Here is a 10,000-nt window from a genome sequence, read left to right on the forward strand (position 1 = left end):
GGAGGAACGGACGTACAAGAGCCACTAAAAATATCAGAGAATTCTGGAATTACCCAGGCTCAACTCCAAATTAAAATGAGGAAAAATTTGCTGAAATTATACAAAATCATGCCAAAATATGATGTCAAAATCCATGCCTGTAGAAATTCAGAGACATTTGAGAGCTTCTCTGATAAGTTTGATTTATCCAATGAGGAGAGGAATCAACTATTTAAAATATGGATTCCTGTGACATTGTCCAGACGTTTACATTTAATGCCCTGTGAAAATGACTCTCCTAATGGATGGGAAAATCATTCGGACAGATTAAGATATTTTATTTATTGTGTCACAAAGGATTTTCCCAACATAGAAGATCTGCAGAAACTAAGGATTGGTAGGAAGGAATGTACATATACATTCATGTCCATATTTGAACGGTTGTACAAAGCTCTCATCAAAAATGGAAAAGTACAACATATGATAACAACTTTTGTACAAAAATTCAAAGTCCTAAATTCAGTTTCCCAAGTTATGGCATCACAAAAAAATTCATTATTTGAATGTGCGCAGATGCTGGATTTTGTTAGAAAACATGAGAATCGTGAAAAGAAAATAAATCAAGCTAAATTTATAAAACCAGGAAAGGTAAAATCTTACCAAAAGCCAATATCAAACTCTCCTAGACTGAGTCATCCCCATAGTGAACTCTATCAAATACGCAGAAGATTTCATATATGTTATAAGCCATATCAGCCAGTGCAAAGATCCATCTCTCCACAGAATGAGTTAATTCTCAGTCAGAACTGTGATTCTCTAAAAAGGAAAATGGCTGAAACTGATGGACAGAGACAGGTGAGACGACCAACTCACTGTGACGTCATGGAATGTGGACAGAAGAACAGGCAGTTCTCTGAGGTTTTGAAGGATAGAAAAATGTCTTTCCTAAATAGGGCGTTCCTGGAGATATTTGAGAGAGACAGAAGATTTGGTTTAGGGAGTGGCTAAGGAAAAACTGTAATTATAATGTTGTATCAAAATGTAATACAATGTCTTAATATTTATTTATAATCTCATACAGTAAAATTGTAGTTACATAGTTTCTAATAGTTCATATATATATATATATATATATATATATACACTTGTCTAAGTAGAGATTGCGTATAATTGTATTTATACATACGTTTATAAAATATATATATATATATATTAATTAATAAATTAGAACTTCATATATATAAATTTAAGTAGCAATATTTTGAATTAAATTAGAACCAACCAATATATGTATAAGATATTTAAATAATTCTGTTTCTGTATGAATTTGATATTTAATTTTATTTTCTTATATTTCCTTAGAGTTTTCATTCCAAAGCAGGATTTGATCAAAGAACTCTAAAATGGATTTATTTCTTTATTCGCACAGAAAGTGAAAAATTGCATGATTTTATGTGTATAACATTTTAAAATAATAACAATATATCTAGTTGAACTATAATATATATGTAATACTTATTAATTCTTTTGTGCTGCTAATATTTTCTGTGCATGAAGTGTTCGTGCAAATTAAAGTAGCTTTACAGCATGACGTGTGACAGCTGCGGCCTTTGAACTTTGAGCTAATAGTATAGGATCCCATTCATTCTATTTTCAACTGATGTAACTTAAGACCGGGCAGCCAGTGAAAAAAGAATCTAAGACAAGAGTTTTTTCAAGTGTCTGAAATTCCAGTGACTTACTCTCATATTATATAATATGTACTTGGGGAATATTCAAAGAAATATAAAGATATTCAATTGATATGGCAATGCGCATTAATAAATTGGGACACAACAATTTTGGGTTAAATATATATATATATATCTAAAACTTCATATGTGGAATGTTTGAGTTGAACAGATCTGTGAATGTCAGAGTGAAGGTGACAGATGAGTAAATCAGCAGCTGCTAAGTGTGATTGATGTGACAGAGGCCTCGTATGTTTGTATGTTTGAAAAAAAAAATGTTTCTTTATGTGAAGGTACAAAAATATATTTAATTCTGAGGAAATTATAATACATAATTAGGTATTATCTACATATATATATTTCTATATTTCTTTAATAATTATTATTTCTTGATTTCACTAATAGTGGATAAGGGCAACCACATATCAAAATGGTTTACAAAGCAAATTTATATTTAGAATAATTTTCCACATGATAATATTCTTGAATAACTATAATATTATTTTTAATGGTTACCTAAATAGGTACACTCCTCTCTTTAGTCAAATCTATGCTACTCATCGATATGAAATTTATGCACAATATTTCTAGAAGAATAATTATTTTTAATTGGGTTCTGATATATACATACATTTTATAAAATAATATTTTTGGTATTAAGGGGGAAAATGTGTTTTTGATCCTGATTACATAATCACTTTTGATCAATACTTATTTTCTACACATTTTAATAAAGAAGAAATAATAATAAGGTACTATGGTATAATTAAGAAGGGTATTACATGCAAAGTTGCATAATTTAATATTTTTTGGTGGTACAAGGTTATGACAAATATGAAATCATCCAGATAATGGAGCTATAAGGGTATTTTTTATGGAGAATATAATTACTCTGCATTTGTCATTAAAATTTAAAGGATTATTTTTTTTTTATTCTTATTTTTACTCTTAATTTTATTTTTCATTTTTAAAATTTTATTCTTACTTTATACTTCTTATTTTTCTATTTTTTCATTTTTTAATTCTCATTTGATTTTATTTCAGTTCAATATCTCAATTGAGAAAACACATTAATATTTAATAAAGTAATGTCTAATACAAGAGTATTGCTTCATTAAATATATATTGCTAAGGAAAAAAATGTTTACATTTTCTGAGTAAACACAATTCATTCATTCATTTATTCATTCATTCATTCATTCATACATTCATATATTTATTCATTTTGGTTCAGGAGTATACATTCTTTGATATTATTGGTTTAATAAAGATATAAAAACTTGTTTTTTCAAAATACACTGACACCTATGGGTTGGAAAAGGTAATTACACCTATGACATAAAAATGTTCTATCATATGGAGAACTTGATTGATAATGAATTATTATCTATTATTGTTTATTATTCCAAACATAATTTATTTTAATATTTTGATAATAATTAGATGGATATTACTAATTGCTATGGTACGCTGTGATATTATAGGTTAGGAAAAACTGCCAGATTTGGTATCAGATTAGGGAATGAAGACTTCAATCAAGACATCGCAATTATGAATTCTATCTTAATAAAGACTTTTAATTTTTATAAATCAAAGAGATTCTCAAAAGTTACAAGAAGAAGCAACTGATATCCGGACGTCTCAGAAGGTAACAGGTGTGAATGCTGAGTGTTATAATAGACTGTGTCCATTACATACAATACAATTCACACCACTGATCACCAGGACGGCAGAGGACGATGATCCTATATGTACTGTGTTGTGTTCAAGTTTCATCACGTTCCACTGGTTTCTTATCACCTGCAACGCTTCAATGAAAGCTGGTGAACAGGTAATACCTGGCATATGTGTCCTGTATATAAAGGACTGAGTACTGGTTATGGTGCTATATAAAGCAGGGAAGTGTCAAGTTAACCCTTGCTTTACTGACCAAAGACGTCACATCTGTTCCAAAAGTGACACGAGACCAGTGCGGACACACGGAAGATTCCAAAGACGATCCAACGTAAGGCCAGGTGACACTGCACAGATATTAAAGCTACATTTCATCCATGGACTTTGTTTTCTTATCAACTGACACACATGATCTTTCTAATAAAGAGTACAGTTTATGGACTGAACAATAATGAACACAATTATGGACTGTACAATATCTACATGCTGTAATTTATTTCAAAGGAGTTTTCATCTAAAGACTGTGTTATAAAAGAACCAAGAAGAAGACGAGACGACGACCCGATGACATCAGATGATGACGATTGAACCCGCGATTGCTTCAATTTAGATATAGGGAAGTATAATTATACATATTAAATGAATATTAGTCACGGCTTACCATAACATGAATTCACATCATTATATAACAATAATCCGATATTGATACTATTATTACTATTATTATTATTATGGAAATTTAATGATATTGCCAAGGAAGAAGGAAAGAAAAAATGATTGATGAATGTATATTCTTTTGAGAAATTTCAGTTAAAGTCCTTTTATTCTCAAAAAAGGGGGAAATGTTAAATGGTTAATTATGGAAATTCATTTGGAATGTTAATCGATAATCATTTTTCTGAGTTCTATGCCTCAGCCATCGTGTCTAGTTGACATGCGCTATTTGTGTGTGTATTTTTGGTTCACTACCATATGTAGAACAGGTGTCCATACGACTGGCTATAAAAGCCCATGGTACAGAAAGGGGGGGCTCTCTTGCTCTGCCCACCCCACAAGACACAGAATCTTCATGCTGAGAAGCAGATGACAAGTAGGCCTGGACACATGCTGGACAAAGACATGATTTACCAGCCAGGATCCAAGGAAAGAGGGGTGAATCTCAACAATTAAGCTAATTATGGACAAATGGACAATTACTTTATAACTAATTATTGTATGTACCTGCTGCAATCTGATTCTTTTTAATGGACAATCCAAGAATAAATAGATACATTTTTTTATAAGAATATCGTGATATTGATACTTTGAGAAGTCCTCAGTAGAAAAAAATAATACAGGAAGAGTATTATTTTACAATGGTGAGCCAGCCAGTCCTGTTTTTTTGTTTTTTAAATTAAGTAAGTGAATTTCTTCCGTGAACAAGGGGGGAGTCCTTACGATCTGAACAGCTGTTGTTCACGTGTCAGTAAATTCACTAGTTTGTCACGAGAAGCAGAAAGGACCTACAGACTGAGGAAAGACAGGAAGCAGAGGTACTAACAAGGAACAGAATCACACAGGAAAAGAATCAGACGAACTGAAGACAAGAGGTGCTGATAAAGAGAAGCCAAGGAATCTTAAGGTAAGCAAAATATGGATATAATTTCTTCTTTTGCTAAACAAAGTAATATTAATTTCAAAGGTAATGTAGGAGATGACATAGAAGTTTTGTGGCTCAGTTTATACAAAGAATGTGAATTGCAGAATTTACAGTTAACTTCTAAATTGGTAAATAGACACAAACAGAAATTGAGAAATATTCTACATTTGGTAGATTTTTTTCATAGTCTTGTGTTAGAGATTTCTAAGCAGGAAAATAGTGTAGAAGTGTCAGACGGTGATACTGATTCTGACTGTAATGTGGAAAATGAACAAGAAGTAAGACACGTGTCTGTAACTGAAGGTGACCTTGGGTCTGACCAAGAGACGGACATACAGAAACCTGACATGGGAGGAGACATGACTGACATACGAGAAACCGACATACTAGGTGATGTGGGAGGAGACGTGAGTGACGTAGGAGGAACGGACATACAAGAGCCACTAAAAATATCAGAGAATTCTGGAATTACCCAGGCTCAACTCCAAATTAAAATGAGGAAAAATTTGCTGAAATTATACAAAATCATGCCAAAATATGATGTCAAAATCCATGCCTGTAGAAATTCAGAGACATTTGAGAGCTTCTATGATAAGTTTGATTTATCCAATGAGGAGAGGAATCAATTATTTAAAATATGGATTCCTGTGACATTGTCCAGACGTTTACATTTAATGCCCTGTGAAAATGACTCTCCTAATGGATGGGAAAATGATTCGGACAGATTAAGATATTTTATTTATTGTGTCACAAAGGATTTTCCCAACATAGAAGATCTGCAGAAACTAAGGATTGGTAGGAAGGAATGTACATATACATTCATGTCCATATTTGAACGGTTGTACAAAGCTCTCATCAAAAATGGAAAAGTACAACATATGATAACAACTTTTGTACAAAAATTCAAATTCCTAAATTCAGTTTCCCAAGTTATGGCATCACAAAAAATTCATTATTTGAATGTGCGCAGATGCTGGATTTTGTTAGAAAACATGAGAATCGTGAAAAGAAAATAAATCAAGCTAAATTTATAAAACCAGGAAAGGTAAAATCTTACCAAAAGCCAATATCAAACTCTCCTAGACTGAGTCATCCCCATAGTGAACTCTATCAAATACGCAGAAGATTTCATATATGTTATAAGCCATATCAGCCAGTGCAAAGATCCATCTCTCCACAGAATGAGTTAATTCTCAGTCAGAACTGTGATTCTCTAAAAAGGAAAATGGCTGAAACTGATGGACAGAGACAGGTGAGACGACCAACTCACTGTGACGTCATGGAATGTGGACAGAAGAACAGGCAGTTCTCTGAGGTTTTGAAGGATAGAAAAATGTCTTTCCTAAATAGGGCGTTCCTGGAGATATTTGAGAGAGACAGAAGATTTGGTTTAGGGAGTGGCTAAGGAAAAACTGTAATTATAATGTTGTATCAAAATGTAATACAATGTCTCAATATTTATTTATAATCTCATACAGTAAAATTGTAGTTACATAGTTTCTAATAGTTCATATATATATATATATATATATATATACACTTGTCTAAGTAGAGATTGCGTATAATTGTATTTATATATACGTTTATAAAATATATATATATATATATTAATTAATAAATTAGAACTTCATATATATAAATTTAAGTAGCAATATTTTGAATTACATTAGAACCAACCAATATATGTATAAGATATTTAAATAATTCTGTTTCTGTATGAATTTGATATTTAATTTTATTTTCTTATATTTCCTTAGAGTTTTCATTCCAAAGCAGGATTTGATCAAAGAACTCTAAAATGGATTTATTTCTTTATTCACACAGAAAGTGAAAAAATTGCATGATTTTATGTGTATAACATTTTAAAATAATAACAATATATCTAGCTGAACTATAATATATATGTAATACTTATTAATTCTTTTGTGCTGCTAATATTTTCTGTGCATGAAGTGTTCGTGCAAATTAAAGTAGCTTTACAGCATGACGTGTGACAGCTGCGGCCTTTGAACTTTGAGCTAATAGTATAGGATCCCATTCATTATATTTTCAACTGATGTAACTTAAGACCGGGCAGCCAGTGAAAAAAGAATCTAAGACAAGAGTTTTTTCAAGTGTCTGAAATTCCAGTGACTTACTCTCATATTGTATAATATGTACTTGGGGAATATTCAAAGAAATATAAAGATATTCAATTGATATGGCAATGCGCATTAATAAATTGGGATACAACAATTTTGGGTTAAATATATATATATATATATATCTAAAACTTCATATGTGGAATGTTTGAGTTGAACAGATCTGTGAATGTCAGAGTGAAGGTGACAGATGAGTAAATCAGCAGCTGCAAAGTGTGATTGATGTGACAGAGGCCTCGTATGTTTGTATGTTTGAAAAAAAAAATGTTTCTTTATGTGAAGGTACAAAAATATATTTAATTCTGAGGAAATTATAATACATAATTAGGTATTATCTACATATATATATTTCTATATTTCTTTAATAATTATTATTTCTTGATTTAACTAATAGTGGATAAGGGCAACCACACATCAAAATGGTTTACAAAGCAAATTTATATTTAGAATAATTTTCCACATGATAATATTCTTGAATAACTATAATATTATTTTTAATGGTTACCTAAATAGGTACACACCTCTCTTTAGTCAAATCTATGCTACTCATCGATATGAAATTTATGCACAATATTTCTAGAAGAATAATTATTTTTAATTGGGTTCTGATATATACATAAATTTTATAAAATAATATTTTTTGGTATTAAGGGGGAAAATGTGTTTTTGATCCTGATTACATAATCACTTTTGATCAATACTTATTTTCCACACGTTTTAATAAAGAAGAAATAATAATAAGGTACTATGGTATAATTAAGAAGGGTATTACATGCAAAGTTGCATAATTTAATATTTTTTGGTGGTACAAGGTTATGACAAATATGAAATCATCCAGCTAATGGAGCTATAAGGGTATTTTTTATGGAGAATATAATTACTCTGCATTTGTCATTAAAATTTAAAGGCCTTATTTTTATTTTTATTCTTATTTTTACTCTTAATTTTATTTTTCATTTTTCAAATTTTATTCTTACTTTATACTTCTTATTTTTCTATTTTTTCATTTTTTAATTCTCATTTGATTTTATTTCAGTTCAATATCTCAATTGAGAAAACACATTAATATTTAATAAAGTAATGTCTAATACAAGAGTATTGCTTCATTAAATATATATTGCTAAGGAAAAAAATGTTTACATTTTCTGAGTAAACACAACAATTCATTCATTCATTTATTCATTCATTCATACATTCATATATTTATTCATTTTGGTTCAGGAGTATACATTCTTTGATATTATTGGTTTAATAAAGATATAAAAACTTGTTTTTCAAAATACACTGACACCTATGGGTTGGAAAAGGTAATTACACCTATGACATAAAAATGTTCTATCATATGGAGAACTTGATTGATAATGAATTATTATCTATTATTGTTTATTATTCCAAACATAATTTATTTTAATAATTTGATAATAATTAGATGGATATTACTGATTGCTATGGTACGCTGTGATATTATAGGTTAGGAAAAACTGCCAGATTTGGTATCAGATTAGGGAATGAAGACTTCAATCAAGACATCGCAATTATGAATTCTATCTTAATAAAGAATTTTTAATTTTTATACATCAAAGAGATTCTCAAAAGTTACAAGAAGAAGCAACTGATATCCGGACGTCTCAGAAGGTAACAGGTGTGAATGCTGAGTGTTATAATAGACTGTGTCCATTACATACAATACAATTCACACCACTGATCACCAGGATGGCAGAGGACGATGATCCTATATGTACTGTGTTGTGTTCAAGTTTCATCACGTTCCACTGGTTTCTTATCACCTGCAACGCTTCAATGAAAGCTGGTGAACAGGTAATACCTGGCATATGTGTCCTGTATATAAAGGACTGAGTACTGGTTATGGTGCTATATATAGCAGGGAAGTGTCAAGTTAACCCTTGCTTTACTGACCAAAGACGTCACATCTGTTCCAAAAGTGACACGAGACCAGTGCGGACACACGGAAGATTCCAAAGACGATCCAACGTAAGGCCAGGTGACACTGCACAGATATTAAAGCTACATTTCATCCATGGACTTTGTTTTCTTATCAACTGACACACATGATCTTTCTAATAAAGAGTACAGTTTATGGACTGAACAATAATGAACACAATTATGGACTGTACAATATCTACATGCTGTAATTTATTTCAAAGGAGTTTTCATCTAAAGACTGTGTTATAAAAGAACCAAGAAGAAGACGAGACGACGACCCGATGACATCAGATGATGACGATTGAACCCGCGATTGCTTCAATTTAGATATAGGGAAGTATAATTATACATATTAAATGAATATTAGTCACGGCTTACCATAACATGAATTCACATCATTATATAACAATAATCCGATATTGATACTATTATTACTATTATTATTATTATGGAAATTTAATGATATTGCCAAGGAAGAAGGAAAGAAAAAATGATTGATGAATGTATCTTCTTTTGAGAAATTTCAGTTAAAGTCCTTTTATTCTCAAAAAAGGGGGAAATGTTAAATGGTTAATTATGGAAATTCATTTGGAATGTTAATCGATAATCTTTTTTCTGAGTTCTATGCCTCAGCCATCGTGTCTAGTTGACATGCGCTATTTGTGTGTGTATTTTTGGTTCACTACCATATGTAGAACAGGTGTCCATACGACTGGCTATAAAAGCCCATGGTACAGAAAGGGGGGGCTCTCTTGCTCTGCCCACCCCACAAGACACAGAATCTTCATGCTGAGAAGCAGATGACATGTAGGCCTGGACACATGCTGGACAAAGACATGATTTACCAGCCAGGATCCAAGGAAAGATGGGTGAATCTCAACAATTAAGCTAAT

The sequence above is a fragment of the Phyllobates terribilis genome, unplaced genomic scaffold (genome assembly GCF_046119375.1).
Source record: "Phyllobates terribilis strain yellow unplaced genomic scaffold, ASM4611937v1 Scaffold_4__5_contigs__length_816908805, whole genome shotgun sequence".
Classification (NCBI taxonomy): domain Eukaryota; kingdom Metazoa; phylum Chordata; class Amphibia; order Anura; family Dendrobatidae; genus Phyllobates; species Phyllobates terribilis.